At 32.4% G+C, this 16,405-nt stretch overlaps 1 protein-coding gene across 1 annotated transcript in view; it reads left to right on the forward strand.

Annotated features, from left to right (window-relative positions):
* The window catches only part of ZNF385D (zinc finger protein 385D), a 750,122-nt gene that overhangs the window by 437,789 nt on the left and 295,928 nt on the right, over positions 1 to 16,405 (forward strand). The window lies entirely within an intron of this gene.

Raw genomic sequence — 16,405 nt, forward strand, 5'->3', positions numbered from 1 at the left:
TAAGATATTATTTATTTATTTGAGAGAGAGAGAATGAGAGACAGAGAGCATGAGAGGGAGGAGGGTCAGGAAGGAGAAGCAGACTCCCCGCCGAGCAGGGAGCCCGATGCGGGACTCGATCCAGGGACTCCAGGATCATGACCTGAGCCGAAGGCAGTCGCTCAACCAACTGAGCCACCCAGGCGCCCCAGTTTCTACTTAGTTTTGCCACTAATCTGTATCAAGCTCTTGAAAGAAAAACTAGGCTATACATATAACTCCACAACTATACATATATATGCTGATACAGATACAGTATATGACTATATATAGTTATATCTATGTGTGTGTGTGTGTGAGAGAGAGAGAGATCAGGATACATATAAATACAGGATCTGGAGAAACATAGATACAGACATATGTGTATATGAAGGTATGTGTACATGTGCATATGTGTGTATGTACACATATGTGCATGAGTGTGTCTTTAGGCTTAAAGGAGAAAATATTGTTATTTATCGATTTTGTATACCAACGGTTTTCATAGGTATGCATATTCTTACATTAGTGGACTCATGTATGTGGACAAAGGCATCATTTGGACAAATAAACTTTTTCACTTGCACCAACAGTTGTTTTTATAAAAGCACCATTGCTATGTAGTCTTTTTAATAAAAATTCTCAAAGACATGGATAGATATTTTGTTTTGAATATAATGTTAATTTCAACAGCATGAGGGGCAAGTCTTCCCTGTTTTGCTCAGAAGTCTTAAGGCCTCGGGTGGTGCGCTGTACTGGGATATAATGAATTTTGAAAGAAGTCATGTTTTAATTAGTCACCTTTTGTCATCTTCTTTCAGTTTTAGGTTTGCACAGATGGCCATGCTGTGTTCGGGGAACTGACAGAAAAGCACCATTTTGCATTACTAAAATGCACAGTCTATACCCAAAATGCTTTTCTTCACAATTGCATTTTGCTTTTATGCATCATTAAACAGTGTAATAATTTAATGATTTCTCAATAAAGTGACAACTTCACCTCAGGTTTGATATACAGCTCTGTGCAATCCATTAACATAAATTGACTTTCAGTAAACCTAAGCAGTAGAGACCCCTTGGGAGTTACGGAGGCAGAATTTCTTTTTTTTTTCTGTCGCAACCTTATCTGATGATGTGGCACAATCAGCTTGGATCATATGTAGGTATTACGTGCTCCATTTGCATTTACTGGTGTGTTCTTTAGAAAACATACCCTCTGTGGTTAAGGAGTTTTCTGCTCTGATACTGCTATTGAATTCTGTTTCACTGGTTGAGTTTTCTGGCTCACTTCTGGGATATCGCTATTGACTGTGTGCAAAATTATCTCCTTGGGCCAGAAAATTCATCTGAACATAGCAACGCTTGACTTCATCCCCAGAGAGAGCCTGTAATGTCTGATGAAAAGAGAAGTGAATTAAAACAAAATGTGTTTATTATATACTACATACACATAGTGTGGGTTTGGGGGCATAACAGAGGGCACACAGGTGTGGGACATATAATGAATGCAGGTCGAGTAAGTCAACATTCAGGACGCAAACAGGAATTGCCAACACTCAGAAAGTTATTATAGTGAAGATTTGGGTACAATGATTAAACCTAAATTTGCCCAAATTGGTATGTTACTAATTTGTTTGGTCTGAATATGCAACCTCATAAACTATGGTGTAGAAATTTCTACCTACTCTCTGTTTACACAGTCTTTCAAGGTTTTTATGCAGCATATCATTAATGCCAAACAATGTATATTATGCACGTATGCAGTATAACTATGATAATAAAGACCCTGTGTATCCTTTCTGTAGCTTGAAAAGTAGAAAATTACAAGATCTTTGAAGTCTCTTGTGTCACCCTTTTTGATTACAAACTCCTTCTCTTCTTGCTATCCTCCCAAGTAGCTACTATTCTGAATTTTGAATGATCCGTTTCTTTTCTTTTGTTTACAGCTTTATAACATATGCACGTATCTCTAACCAAAATTGCCTGCTTGTTTTTGATCTTTATATAAGTTCCACATGTATCTTTTGTCACTTGCTTTCTTCACTCAGTGCTGTTTTTGAGATTTATCCATGTTGATGCATGTCACCTTAGTTCTTTCCCTCTCCTTTCCTCCAATCTATAGGTACACCACACTTCACTAAGCCATCTAGTGAAGCTTCTTCCCGGAGTTTGCTCTCTTAATAATGCCACTGTCGACTTTCTTGTTCAGGTCATCTGTTGTACCTTTGCACAAGTTTCTACAGATTATATACCTAGTAATAGAATCACTGGGTTATAGGATACATGCATTTTTAATTTTTTCTCAGTAAAATGACAAATTGTTTTTGCAAAATGGTTGGACAAATATACACGCCCACCAGCCAAGTATGAAGGTCCCTCTTGATTCACCACGTTTATGTTTAGCCAATTTCTTAATTTTTCACAGTCTGGTGAGTGTGCAGTGACATTGCCTTGTTATTTTAATTTATGTTTTCCTGATTATCAGTAAAGTTAAACATCTTTTCACAAGCATGGTGGTAATTTGGGTTTTTTTTTTTTCTTCTTCTATGAGGTGCTCATTCAAATCTTCTACCAAATTTTCCATTGGGTCATCATCATTCTTATTTCTGATTATTATTATTTATTTTAATTTTTTTACCCATTCCCCCAGTGACATCTCCTCTGGCAACCACCCCTCTGTTCTCTGTTTTTAAGATCTTATTTCTAATTTTAAAGTGGGTGGATTGTATATTTTATTTTTAAATATTATGTTTGATATATACATCATATATATATAAATTCATATGTATATAGATAGATTAGTGATGTTGAGCATACATATATACATATATATATAAATTCTAAGTGAACTTTATTGGTAAAAAAATGCTCTCTTCAACTTTTAGTAGTTTAGAAGGGCTTTTTGTTTGTTTCTGTCACCAAAGTTTTTTTTTAATTTTAAAGTGCCTAATAATTTTCCAATGTTATAATCATATGTAATTTTTACTTGAACTGACCTTGCACTATTAAGACAAAACCAACGTGTTTGTGATAGTTTACATATTTTAAAGTACCTTACTGAATTTGGCTTCTTCATCCCTTGTTGAAGATTTTTTCAACAAAGCTTATAAGTGAACGTGTCATGTAGCATAACTGCTTTCTACTGTCCTTGTTTCATAAAATCACTTAGAAAGTTTTTCCTGTAAAATTTTATGTAAGAATAGAATTTATGTAAGATTGGAATTCTCTATTCATTGAAATTTGGTAAAACATCTTTGAGAAACCATCTGTACCTCTTGAAATATTTTAAAATATTAATTCAGTTTACTTTATTATTGTGAGTTTATTGAGGTTTTTAAATTTTTCCTGAGTTGTTCCTAATACTGCTCATTTGCACTGTGCTTGAAAAGCATGTATATTCTACAATTTGGAAATAAAGTGTTATAAATATATCCATTAGATAAAGCATATTAAATGCATTATGTTTATATCCTATTTTCCTATTTTTATATGCTTAATCTAAATCTAAGTTAAATTTATATAACATAGCCAAATATTATAGTAATTTCTTCTTGCAGTTGTTTCAAAGTTTGCTTCCTAATTTTGAAGTAATGTTATTTTATATTATATAATTTGTTCCTTGCTGGGGAATTAAGTCTATCATAATTATGTAGAACATTTTACTCTATTAATTTTTTTCTTAAAGCATAATTTTTCTTATGTTAATATAACAACCCCAAATATTTTCTCAGATGTTTTTGTTTTTATTTATTATTGAAGTACAATTGACATACAATGTTATATTAGTTTTAGGTGTATGACATAGATTTGACCATTTTATACATTACTCAGTGCTCAACATCATAAATGTAGTCATTGACATCTGTCACCATACGTTCTTAAAATAATACTGACTATATTCCCCATGTACTTTTCATCACCATGACTTATTTACTCTATAACTGGAAGTTTGTACCTCTTAATCCTCTTCACCTATTTCACCCATCTCCTTACCCATCTTCCTTCTGGCAACCACTAGTTTGTTCTCTGTATATAAAAGTCTGTTTTTTATTTTGTTCATTTATTTTGCTTTTTAGATTTCACATATAAGTGAAATCATATGGTATTTGTCTTTCTCTGTCTGATTTATTTCCCTTAGCATTGTACACTCTAGGTCCATCCCTGTTGTCACAAATGGCAAGATTTTATTCCTTCTTATGACTAATATTTTATATGTATATATTTACATACACACACCACTTCTTTATTCATCTATGGATGGACACTTGGGTTGCTTCCATATCTTGGCTCTTGTAAATAACTGCAATAAACAGAGGGGTGTGTATATCTTTTTGAATTAGTATTTTCATTTACTTTGGGTAAATACCCAGTAGTGGAATTACTGAATCATATGGTATTTCTATTTTCAGTTTTTTTTTTAGGAACCTCCATACTGTTTTCCACAGGATTGCACCAATTTACATTCTCACCAACAGTACATGAGTGTTCTTTTATCTCCACATTCTTGCCAACATTTGTAATTTCTTGTCTTTTTGATACTAGCCATTCTGACTGGTGCAAGGTGATATCTCATTATGGTTTTGATTTGCATCACCCTAATGATTAGTGATGTTGAGCATCTTTTCATGTGTCTGTTGGTGATGTGTATGTCTTTCTTGGAAAAATGTCTGTTCAGGTCCTCTTTTTTTTTTTTTTTAAGATTTTATTTATTTATTTGAGAGAGAGAGACAGAGAGAGAGATGGAACACAAACAGGGGGAGTGGAAGAGGGAGAAGCAGACCTCCTGCTGAGCAGGGGGCCCGATGCGGGGCTCAATCCCAGGACCCTGAGATCATGACCTGAGCTGACGGCAGACGCCCAACTACTGAGCCACCCAGGCACCCCTACCTATTTTTTAATCAGACTGTTTCCTTGTTTGTTTCTGGGTTTGAGTTGTATAAGTTCTTTATATATTTTGGATACTAATCCCTTATCAGATGTATCATTTACAAATATCTTCTTCACCCATTTAGTAGGTTACCTTTTCATTTTTGTTGATGGTTTCCTTTGCTTTGTAAAAACATTTTATTTTAGTATAGTCTCTTGCCCAAGAAGACATATCCATAAATATGTTGCTAAGGCTGAAGTCCAAAAGATTACTGCTTATTTTTTTTTTCTTTTAGAAGTTTTCTGGTTTTAGGTCTCATATTTAAGTCTTTAATCCCTTTTGCATTTATTTTTGTGTATGGTATAAGAAAGTTTTCCAGTTTCATTCTTTTGCAGGTAGCTTGTCCAGTTTTCCAAACACCATTTATTAAAAAGACTGTCTTTTCCCCATTGCCTTCTTTGCCATAGATTAAGAGAATATACGTGTGAGTTTACTTCTGGGTTCTCTGTTCCATTCCATTGATCGATGTGCCTATTTTTGTGCCAACACCATACTGTTTTGACAACTATAGCTTTGTAGTATATGCTGAAATTTAGGATCATGATACCTCTAGCTTTGTTCTTTCTCAAGATTGCTTTGGTTATTTGGGATCTTTTTTGGTTCCTTACAAATTTTAGGATTATTTGTTCTAGTTCTATGAAAAATGCTTTTTGTATTTTGATAGGGATTGCATTAAATCTGTAGATTGCTTTGGGTAATATGGGTATTTTCACAATATTAATTCTTTCAATCAAGATCATGGTATATCTTCTCATTTATTTGTGTGGTCTTCAATTTCTTTTATTAATGTCATTTTTTTTTTTTTTAGAACATTTGTCTTTTATCTCCCCGGTTAAATTTATTCCTAGGCATTTTATTCTTTTTTGTGCAATTGTAAATGGGATTGTTTTCTTAATACCTCTTTCTGTTACTTCATTATTAGTGTACAGAAACACAACAGATTTCTGTATATTAATTTTGTATCCTGCAACTTTACTGAATTCATCAGTTTTAATTGTTTTGTGATAGAGTTTTTAGAATTTTTTTTATATAGTATTGTGTTATCTGCAAATAGTGATAGTTTTACTACTTTCTTATCAATTGGATGCCTTTTATTTCCTTTTTGTCTTATTAATGCAGCTAGGACTTTGTTAATTAAAAGTGATGGCAATGGACCTCCTCTTCTTAGAGGAAAATCATTCAGCTTTTCACTATTGAGTATGAGAGCTGTGGATTTATCATATATAGAGTTTATTGAGATATGTTCCCTGTAACCCCACTTTGTTGAGAGTTTTTATGATGAATGAATGTTGTATATTGTCAAATGCTTTTTCTGTATCTATTGACATGATCATCTGGTTTTTAGCCTTCCCCTTGATGTATCACATTGATTAATTTACAAATGTTAGGCCATCTTTGCATTCCTGGAATAAATCCCTCTTAAATGTGGTGAATAATCCTTTTAATATTGTATTGTTGAATTTACTTTGCTAATATTTTCTTGAGGATTTTTCCATCTGTGTTAATCAGGGATATTGGCCTGTGGTTTCCTTTTTTTTTTTTTTTTGGAGTGGCCTCATAGGATGAATTTGGAAGTTTCCATTCCCTTTTTACTTTTTGAAATAGCTTGAAAATAATAGGTATTAATTATTTTTTAAATGTTTGGTAGAATTCACTTCTAAAGTCATTTGGTCCTGGGCTTTTGCTTATTGGGAATTTTTTTTATTACAGATTCAATTTCCTTACTAGTAATCAGTTTATTCAAAATTTGTTTCTTCCTGATTCAGTTTTGAAGATTATATGTTCCTAGGAATTTATCATTTCTTCTAGGTTGTCCAATTTTTTGGCATATAATTTTCCATGGTATCCTCTTATATTTCTTTGTATTTCTGTAGCATTGGTTCTTTCTTTTCCTTCATTTCTGATTGTATTTTTTGAATCTTTCTCCTTTTTTCTGAGGAGTCTGGTTAGAGCTTTATAAATTTTGTCTATCTTTTCAAAGAAACAGCTCTTGGTTTCACTGATCCTTTCTGTTGCTTTTTAATGTCCATTTCACTTATTTTTGCTCTAATATTTATCATTTCCTTCCTTCTACTATTTTGGGCTTTGTTTGTTATTCTTTTTCTCATTACTTTAGGTGAAAATTTAAATTGTTCATTTGAGATTTCTTAAGGTAGGCCTGCGTTGCTGTAAACTTTCCTCTTAAAACTGCTTTTGCTGAGTCCCAAATATTTTGAACCATTGTGTTTTCCTTTTCCTTTGTCTTTATGTATTCTTTCATTTCATCTTTGATTTCTTTGTTGACCCATTGGTTGTTTAGTAATATATTGCCTACTCGTGTGTTTTTTTCCCCAGTTTTTTTCTTTGTAACTGATATTTAGTTTCACACCATTGTAGTTTTAAAAGATGCTTGATATGATTTCATTCTTCTTCAGTTTATTTAGACTTGCTTTGTGGCCTAACATGTGATCTCTCCTGGAGAATATTCCATGTACACTTATGCTTTGAGGTGGAATATTATATATGTATATCTGCTAAATCCATCTGGTTTAATGTGTCATTCAAAGCTATTGTTTCCTTGTTAATTTTATGTCTGAATGATGCATACATTGATGTATGTGCTGTATTCAAAACCCCTACTTTATTGTATTACTGTTAACTTCTCCCTTTATGTCTGTTATTTTTTGTTTTAAATATTTAGGTGCTCCTATGGTGGGTGCATAGATATTTATAGTTATATCCTCTTGTTGGATTGATCTCTTTACTGTTTCCATTTGCACGATATGTTTTTTCATCCCTTCACTTTCAGTCTCTATGTTTAACTCTGAAGTGAGTGTCTTATAGTCACCATATAGATGGGTGGTTTTTGTTTTGTTTTGTTTTTTTGTTTTTTTTAAGAGAGCTAGTGAGAGAGAGCACTGGTGGGGAGAGGGAGAAGCAGGCTCCTCACTGAGCAGGGAACCCAACACAGGGCTCCATCCCAGGACCACGGGATCATAACCTGAGCCAAAGACCGATGCTTAACCGACTGAGCCACCCAGGCACCCTGGGTCTTGTTGTTGTTGTTGTTGTTTTTAATCCATTTTGTCACCTTAAGTCTTTTGATTGAACCATTTAGTCCATTTACATTTAAAGCAATAATCAATAGGTATGTACTTACTGACATTTTGTTAATTGTTTTCTGGTTGTTTTTGTAGTTTTTCTCTGTTCCTTTTCTTTTTCTGTTACTATCTTCCCTTGTGGCTTCATGGTTTTGTTTAGGATTTTACTTGGATTCCTTTATCTTTATCTTTTGTTTATATATTATGTTTTTTATTTTTGATTACCTTTAGGTTCATATATAACATCATATGTGTATAGTAGTCTATATTGATAGTTGCTTGAGTTGAAACACATTCTAAAAGCACTAAATTTTTACAACCCCCTCCACATTTTATGTACATGATACCCTATTTTACATCTTTTTATTTTGTGTACCTTTTGACTAAGTTTTGTAGGTATAATTTTACTAGTTTTGTGTTTTAACCTCCATACTGGCTTTATATATGATTAATCTACTACCTTTACTATATGTTTACTTTTAACCCTAAATTTTTATCCTTTTATAATTTTCTTACTACTAGTTCTGGCCTTTACTTTCCACTTAAAGAATTCCTTCTAACATTTCTTGTAACTGATTTAGTGGCAAACTCTGCTAACTTTTCTTTGTCTGGGAAACTCTTTATCTCTCCTTTAATTCTGAATGATAATCTTGCCAGGTATAGTATTGGTTGTAGGCTTTTTTGTTTGTTTGTTTTCCCTTTTAGCACTTTGAATATATCATGCCACTCTCTTCTGGTCTATAAAGTTTCTGCTGAAAAAATCAGTAAATGGGATTCCCCTTGTATGTAACTATTTTCTCTTGTTGCTTTTAAGATCCTCTTTTTATCATTAATTCTTACCATTTTAATTATTATGTGTCTTGATGTGGACCTCCTTGTATTCATCTTGTTTGGGGCTCTCTGGGATTCTTGGTCCTGGATATGGTTTCTTTCCCCAGATTAGGAAACTTTTTAGCTACTATTTCTTCAAATAAGTTTTCTGCCTTTTCTCTCTCTTTCATTTCCTTCTGGGTTCCTGTATTGTGAATGTCATTATACTTGATGATGTTACAGAGGTCCCTTAACCTATTCTCATTTTTATTATTCTTTTTGCTTTTTGATATTCATCTTGGCTGCTTTCCATTACCCTGTTTTCTTGATCACTGATTCCATTCTTCTGTATCTTTTAATCTGCTGTTGATTCCCTCTAGTGTATTTTTCACTTCAGTTATTGGATTCTTCAGGCTCCCTGCTCAGTGGGGAGTCTGCTTCTCCCTCTCCTTATTGCCCTCCCCCTGCTCATGCTCTCTCTCTTGTTTGCTCTCTCTCTCAAATAAGTAAATAAAATCTTTTAAAAAAGTAAAGAGCATATAACCTTTTAGTTTTCCAATTTTGTCTGACAATCTTTGTCCTCTAATTCTAGTGTTTAGCCTAATTTACATTGATTGTGATTATTAATGTATTTGAATTCATTTCTAACATCTTATTGTATGTTTTTTATTTATTCTGCTTTTTTATATTTCCTTTTTTCCTCCTCTTTTTTTTTCTTGTTCCTTTTCTCTATTTTATTTATATTTTTAGTGGCTACTCAAAAACATTTAATAACATAGTTATTACAACGAACTATAAATTTGAATTAATATCTTTTCCATCCCAGAAAAAATATAAGCCCTTTAGAACTAGTTAATGTCAATCATCTCTCAATAGCTTATATGCAGTTCTCTATCATAACGTTAGTTCTGTTGTTATTTTTAATATGAAAAATTAAATAGATAATGTGGTAATGTTGATTCAGATTCATCCCGATGTTCTCAATTTTTTTGTTCATTACTCATCTTTAATCTCCCTCTTTGCTTCTGGCATTTTCTTCAACCCGAAATTACTTTCCTATTAATATACAAAAAATTTTAGTATATACAGAAGAGAATTTTATCTCCCAGCTCCCACAATTATCAACATATGGCCTGATAGAGGTCATTTATCTTATTTAGTATTACCCTTCTTCTATTTTCTCAATCCTCATTCCCTAGTGTATTATTTCAAGCAAATCCTAGTTAAATTTTAATCTAGAAAAATTGTGAAATATATCTCTAAGAGAGGACTCTTCTGAAAAAAATTAATGCATTATCATGATCACAACTAAATATGAAAAATAATTCCTTAGTACCATCTCATATCTAGTTAATATTCAGATTTCACTCAATTGTCCCATTAATATGTTTTTACAATTGATCATTTAAATCAAATTTCAAACAAGGTCAAAATATAGCATTTGGTTGATAGGTCTCTTAAGTAGCTTTTAAAGGATTTTTAATCTATTAAGACTTTCCCCTCTCTATTTTTATTAAAAGAACCAGATTATTTTTCCATAAACATGTTTATATTCTAAATTTGATTGATTATATCCCTTTGGTGGCATTTAACTTGTTTCTCTGTTCCCTGTGGTTCCTATAAACTAGTTGTTATTGTTATACCTACAGACTTGATGAAGTTCAGGGCTGATTTTTTTTTTCTTCAAGAATATCTTACAGGTGGTTCTGTGTACTTTTTATTGCATTCTCTTAGAAGGTACAAAATACTTTATTGTCTTTTTTTTCTGAGGTACTAAAATTCAGCTGTGGATCAAGTTTTGTTTATCCTCATCCATTCATTATACAGTTCACCATCAATTTGCCTTTTACTAAATAATTTAGCAACAATTGATGACCATTGCTTAGGTACATAATTTTATTAGAGTTTGCAAAATGGTGATATTATAATTCTATCTTCTACATTAATAAACTGGAATTACTTTATAAGGAAGTACCATTCTTCATTAATTAAAGGCAGAATAAATACTTTCCTTGTTTTATGAGTTTTCAGAATAATTAATTGGTGCCATATATTAGCAACCTCCAATTATGTTTGAGTTCTATTTTATTTTGTGTTGTTTTTATTGAGTTTTCATATTTTAATGTTTTATTCTTGTGAAAATTGTCCCTGCTTGAGAAGTAGAAGACCCTTCTACTGATTCTTGGACCTTTTGAAATTATCATGATAGTCTTTGATAAGGTTTCCTGCTTTCTAATATGAAAATATATTCTGGTCTCATCTTGAATATTTCTTCTTCCAGTCCTGAGAATCAGCAATTTTCCTAAGAAGTCCTGGTTCTTCTAAGTAGGAAGTTATTTAAAGACCACAATCGCAGCAATTAGAGTTTTCATTGCTACTGCATTTGTCATTGCTTCCAGGATTTTTCAGCATATGAGCTAAGAAATAGGATTTATGCTAAATAGAATAAAATACAGTTGCTGGTATTTTCAATTCAAATTTAAGATTTCAGGTTATTTTTATTAACTTGTTTGCCTTTTGCAATTGTATCCCTTTTCTATATCCTTTCTCCTACATGGGAAATGTGGTCACTAAAGACCTTGACATATTACTTATTTCATACTAATATATATAATAATATGATTACCATTTAAGTTATTTTTGTAATTTATTTTATTCTTTGGATATATTCAGTAGGAATGTATATTCAAAGTTCTTTGTTTAAATTCACTCAAAATAATTCTTACCTATGTAGTTAAATCCCCAACTTGATATATAGCTAGTGTCATTTGATTCATTTTAATAGTTATGTAAAATATTTATATGAATCCAAAACCGAATTGTTAAATAAGGTATATTCAGAAACTAGCTATAATCCCTATTCTCTCTACCTTATTATATTCCTTCCACATAGGTAACCGATTTCTTTAGTTTTGGTTTGCATCTTCATTTTTTAATATAGATATATACATGTGTGTTTGCATGTGCATCTATGTATACATATAAACCTTTTTTTTTCTTTTAGTAATGTGTCTGGTAAATGCTTTTTCCACATCAATTGATAAAATCATGTGGTTTCTGTCTATAGATTGATTATTTAGATTGATTTTTAAATATTATATCTGCCTTACTTCCTGGAATAAACATTGCTACATTAGATTTGCTAATATTTTGATTACTTTTCTGTCAATGTTCACAGGAACTACAGGTCTGTAATTTCTTTTGTATTATTTTTGTACAGTTTTGGCATCAGGGTAATGCTGGTCTCACAAATGCCCTGAAAAATGTTCCCTTCTCTTATATTTTCTGAAAGAGATTGTGCAAAATGGCTATGATTTCTTCCTGACATGTTTTGGAGATCCACTGAAACGATCTGTGCCTAGGTGTTTGTTTGTTTGAGAAGGTTTTTGGGTGGTTTTGTTTTATTTTGTTTTACTATGAATTTAGTTTCCTTTTTAGTTATAGCTCTATTCAGGTTATCTATTGGTTTTCTGCTTATTCCCTCTGTGTTTTCTGTTCTTCTCTCCTTCACTGCCTACTTGTTCATTTTTTAGTATTCGATTTTAATTTATCTTTAGTGTTTTTGAACATGTATCTCTGCATCATGATTTTAGTGGTTGCTCTAGGGTTTTCATATATTCCTAAGTTACCACAATTTACAATCTTGTTTCAATATTTTATGACTTCAAGGAGAATGTAAAAACCTTAACGCTTTTTAGGTCACTCTTCTTCGCTCACCTTTATAGTATAATTATCTTAAATATCACCTGTATGTTCATTGAAAATCACATCAGACAGTGTTATAATTTTCACTTTTAATTATAAAGCATGATTTTACAAACACAAGAGGATAAGAATGCCATATTATATTTACCCAAATATTTACAATCTCTGTTATTTTTTATTTATTTCTGAAATCGTTTTCAATTTCTATTTCTTTCTTTGCTGAGACTTCCGTTTTTCTTTCCTCCCCACCCTACCTCCAAGAGTGTTTGTAATTGCTTGCTGGAGCATTTTGTAATAGCTGCTTTAAAGTCTTCATAATAATTCCAACTTATGTGTCATCTTGGCATTTGGTATTTTGATTATCTTTTCTTATTCCAGTTGAGGCTTTCCTAATTCTAGATATGATGAGCAACTTTGCATTATAGCTTAGATATTTTATGTTATGAAACTCTGGTTCCTATTTAATTATTTTGTTATAATATACAGTTAATCCCTTGAAGTTTAGAATGCATGTCCTGGCTGTCTTTCATGGGTTGTGGTTCAAATGTCAATTTAGTTTTTGAAAGTCTTTGCAGTACTATTTATTCTTGTCTGTTGCACTTTGGACTACCCTGAGGCCATCTGAAACCAGGGCAGTCCACACCATTGTTCAGTTCTCAAGGCTTTTGTGATGTTGATTCTGGTTGGTTTCATGGGCTACTCCAGGGTGTGCCCTGGGACTACACACACCCATCTAAAGCATTGCTTTATCTAGCTCACTTTTTTCCTTAGTCCTTCCCTCAGTCACTGGTGAGAAGAGTTTGCCTTCTTGCTGTCATTACTTAGGGCAGGAGAGGGATAGTCAACAATGTTCTACCCAACAATCTCAATGGCCACTGACAAAAAGAAGAGGAGGTATGGGGTTACATTAGTGCAGAGAGGAGATAGTCAACAGGGTTCTCCTCACACTCTGTGCAACTGCCATGTCCAGATATCCAGACAGGAGTGTGATGGATGTCATCTCTGCTTGCATTCACTTATCACAGAGTGGGGATGGTCAATAGGCAACTTACCACAATCTTTGAGAAGGCAGCACAAAGTAGCAGGTGGGGAGTCTTGGCTTCTGGTGTTTACCAGGAGAAGGGCAGGTATATTCAGAAGGGATTTATGTCCCAGGTCCTTTTGTAAAGAGAATGTGTTTTTGTGGGGTGATTTTTTAAAAAAGTTTGCTTGTACTATTTAACTCAGTCCTATAAGCATCTTCGAATTAACCTTTTCTATGTATTTTAAGAATTCCAATTCTCATTTGTTTATGCTGTGTCACTTTTATTTTACATGCAAGCATAGTACTTAGATGAGCATTTTGTCTTTTTAAGTTTAAGAACTAAGCTCCTTAATAAACTCTCTATGAGTTCTTGGTTTTATCTTTATCATTTAAACTATCTGAGAAATAGTTACTCTCATAATTTTCATGTTTTCTGTCATTTTATTATGCTACACATATTTTTTAAAAGATTAGTACTCGTGATTACATATGGATATCTGACATTAAATAGTTCATATGTATATTAATCCAGTCACATTAAAATAAATGTATAAAATATACATTTCTACCTTACCTTTGACCATTGGCACATTCAACTGTTCATAAATTATATAATTTTTGCATGTATCATATGACATTTTCTATAATATATATGGTAATATATATTCATAAATATATATTTTTCACATGTTCTTAATGTGTTAACTTTATTTTCCTTAATTATTTGCTTGTTTTTAATTTCTAAAATTCTTAGTGTTCTACAAATATTTTCTCTCACCCATAAAAATTATCTATAGCATGAATTGTTTATTTTGGAAAGAAACCTAATAAGTTGTAGCAAAGCCTATTTCAGAAAATGCACATTAAAATTGATGACTTATGACATCTCTCATCTTTGTGGAATCCAACATCTGATAAAACTTTTACATCTGAAGCAGATGGACAATCTTATGTTTTCTTATAATTCAAGGGAAGACAGGACTATGTGCTTGGCATGCAATAGCCATCACAACTGACTTTCTAGGCAATGAGAATATCAGGATGAGCTATGGAATAGACAATTTGGAAAGAGCAGATTTAAAAATCAATTTAAAGAGTTTATATATTATATGTAAGAAATTACTTTCTATTTCTTATCAGCACAATACAGCTCCTGTCTGTGGACACCATAAGAAGTTTCTGACAGCGTCTGGAGATATTTCCAGCCAAAGTGAACTGCTTTCTGGTTTTCTCAACTCAGTACCTTAGCAAAGTCAAGATGACCCTATTAATATCTTTAATCCCCAATGGGCAAATATTTCAAAACTTTCTTCCTAATCATTGTTTCCTACCCATAATTTCATCATGTCCTATATTAATAAGACATATGCCAATGCCCATAGGTATAATTATATCAATGACAAAAGATTCTGGAAATCAGGGGACATCTTTAGTATTTTTTACTATTTGAGGCAGTTGTCATACAGAGGAGAGAATATTGTTATCACTGAGCTACCCCTTCCTTTTTAAGAATGATATTGCTAATATATTCAGAAGAGTTCTTCATTTTTTTTTTCCCAAGAGCTTTGTTATATTTTCAGAAGTTTCTGAGTGGATTAATATCAACTTTAGGTGAAAGAAGCCTGGTATGGAAACAGTGATCTATGATGCCAGTCCTTAAGATGAATTTTTGGCTCACTATCTTTATGGCAAGCCACCATCTTCATGCCATTTGATCTGAAGATGAAAGGGCTAATTTATCTCCAGACGTCAACACCAGAGTCCAGGCAACAAGAGGAATTGTGAAGGCTAGCGATAAAAGGAACAAACTAACTAGGTCTTTCCTATTGTAAAGGGTTTAACTAAATGCCCCAACCTGAAACTTGTGCTTACATTTAACTATTGTCACTGTGTCACATGGACAGCCCTGACTTCAAGGTAGGCTGAGAAATATTGACACCCCAACTTAATTGGGGTTCTATTTGTAAAGGGAACTCAAAGACTAGAGAGTGGAAAGTTATCTAAAATAATGTGACACTTTGTTCAATATGATATATTTGAATTTCTTTCATATTAGGACCTCAGGAGATCTGTAGCTATTTTTTCTTATTACAAAATTCGTGTCTGTTTGTGTGTATTTGTACATATAAGAAAAAGCAAGAAACACATATATACATTAACACATATATGCAATGACAACTACAAAGAAAAACATTACCATTATTCATTATGCAGAGAAACTTCTGATTGACAATGATGCTTCTGGCTTCCTATTTTTGATCATTTCATTGCAGTATCAGGGAGAAATGATAAAAATAGAGTCTATACTTATTCTGTTTTCAAATACATTTGGCCATACAGGAGGTTAGACCTAATACAAACTTAAGATTTGAATTATTGGCACAGGCAAACATCCAGGAAATAATTTTCTTGTGTAAGTTTAGTTTAGATCCTAAAGATAATGCAGATTTTGAATTTAGGAGAAGAAAGTGGATAACTGTGAGCTTATAATGTTTCTTATGACTTTACCTTAAGGAGCACATTTTGTTCCACACATTATCAAGGAAATGGATTGACTTTGGGGTTCCTGCACTGACATCTCATTTAGTCTGTATTCTTAATTTATTTTAACAAAATACTATGGAAAATTTATCTGGGCTTTATTTTTAGAGGTTACATATAAGGATCAAATAAATTAGCTCAGTTTCAGAGCCTTTCAGAGACATTCTTCAAGCCTTCCTTAGAAGTGGGACCATTTCAAAAATCAGCGTATTTAGAGATGCCATTAAAAAACAGAGGTTGGTCTTCTGAAAAGCTCAAGAAAGAGTATAAACAGAGCCCTTATTTTGTTAAAAAAAAATA

This window comes from Leptonychotes weddellii, chromosome 1 (assembly GCF_054177405.1).
Source record: "Leptonychotes weddellii isolate Sample4059 chromosome 1, ASM5417740v2, whole genome shotgun sequence".
Taxonomy (NCBI): domain Eukaryota; kingdom Metazoa; phylum Chordata; class Mammalia; order Carnivora; family Phocidae; genus Leptonychotes; species Leptonychotes weddellii.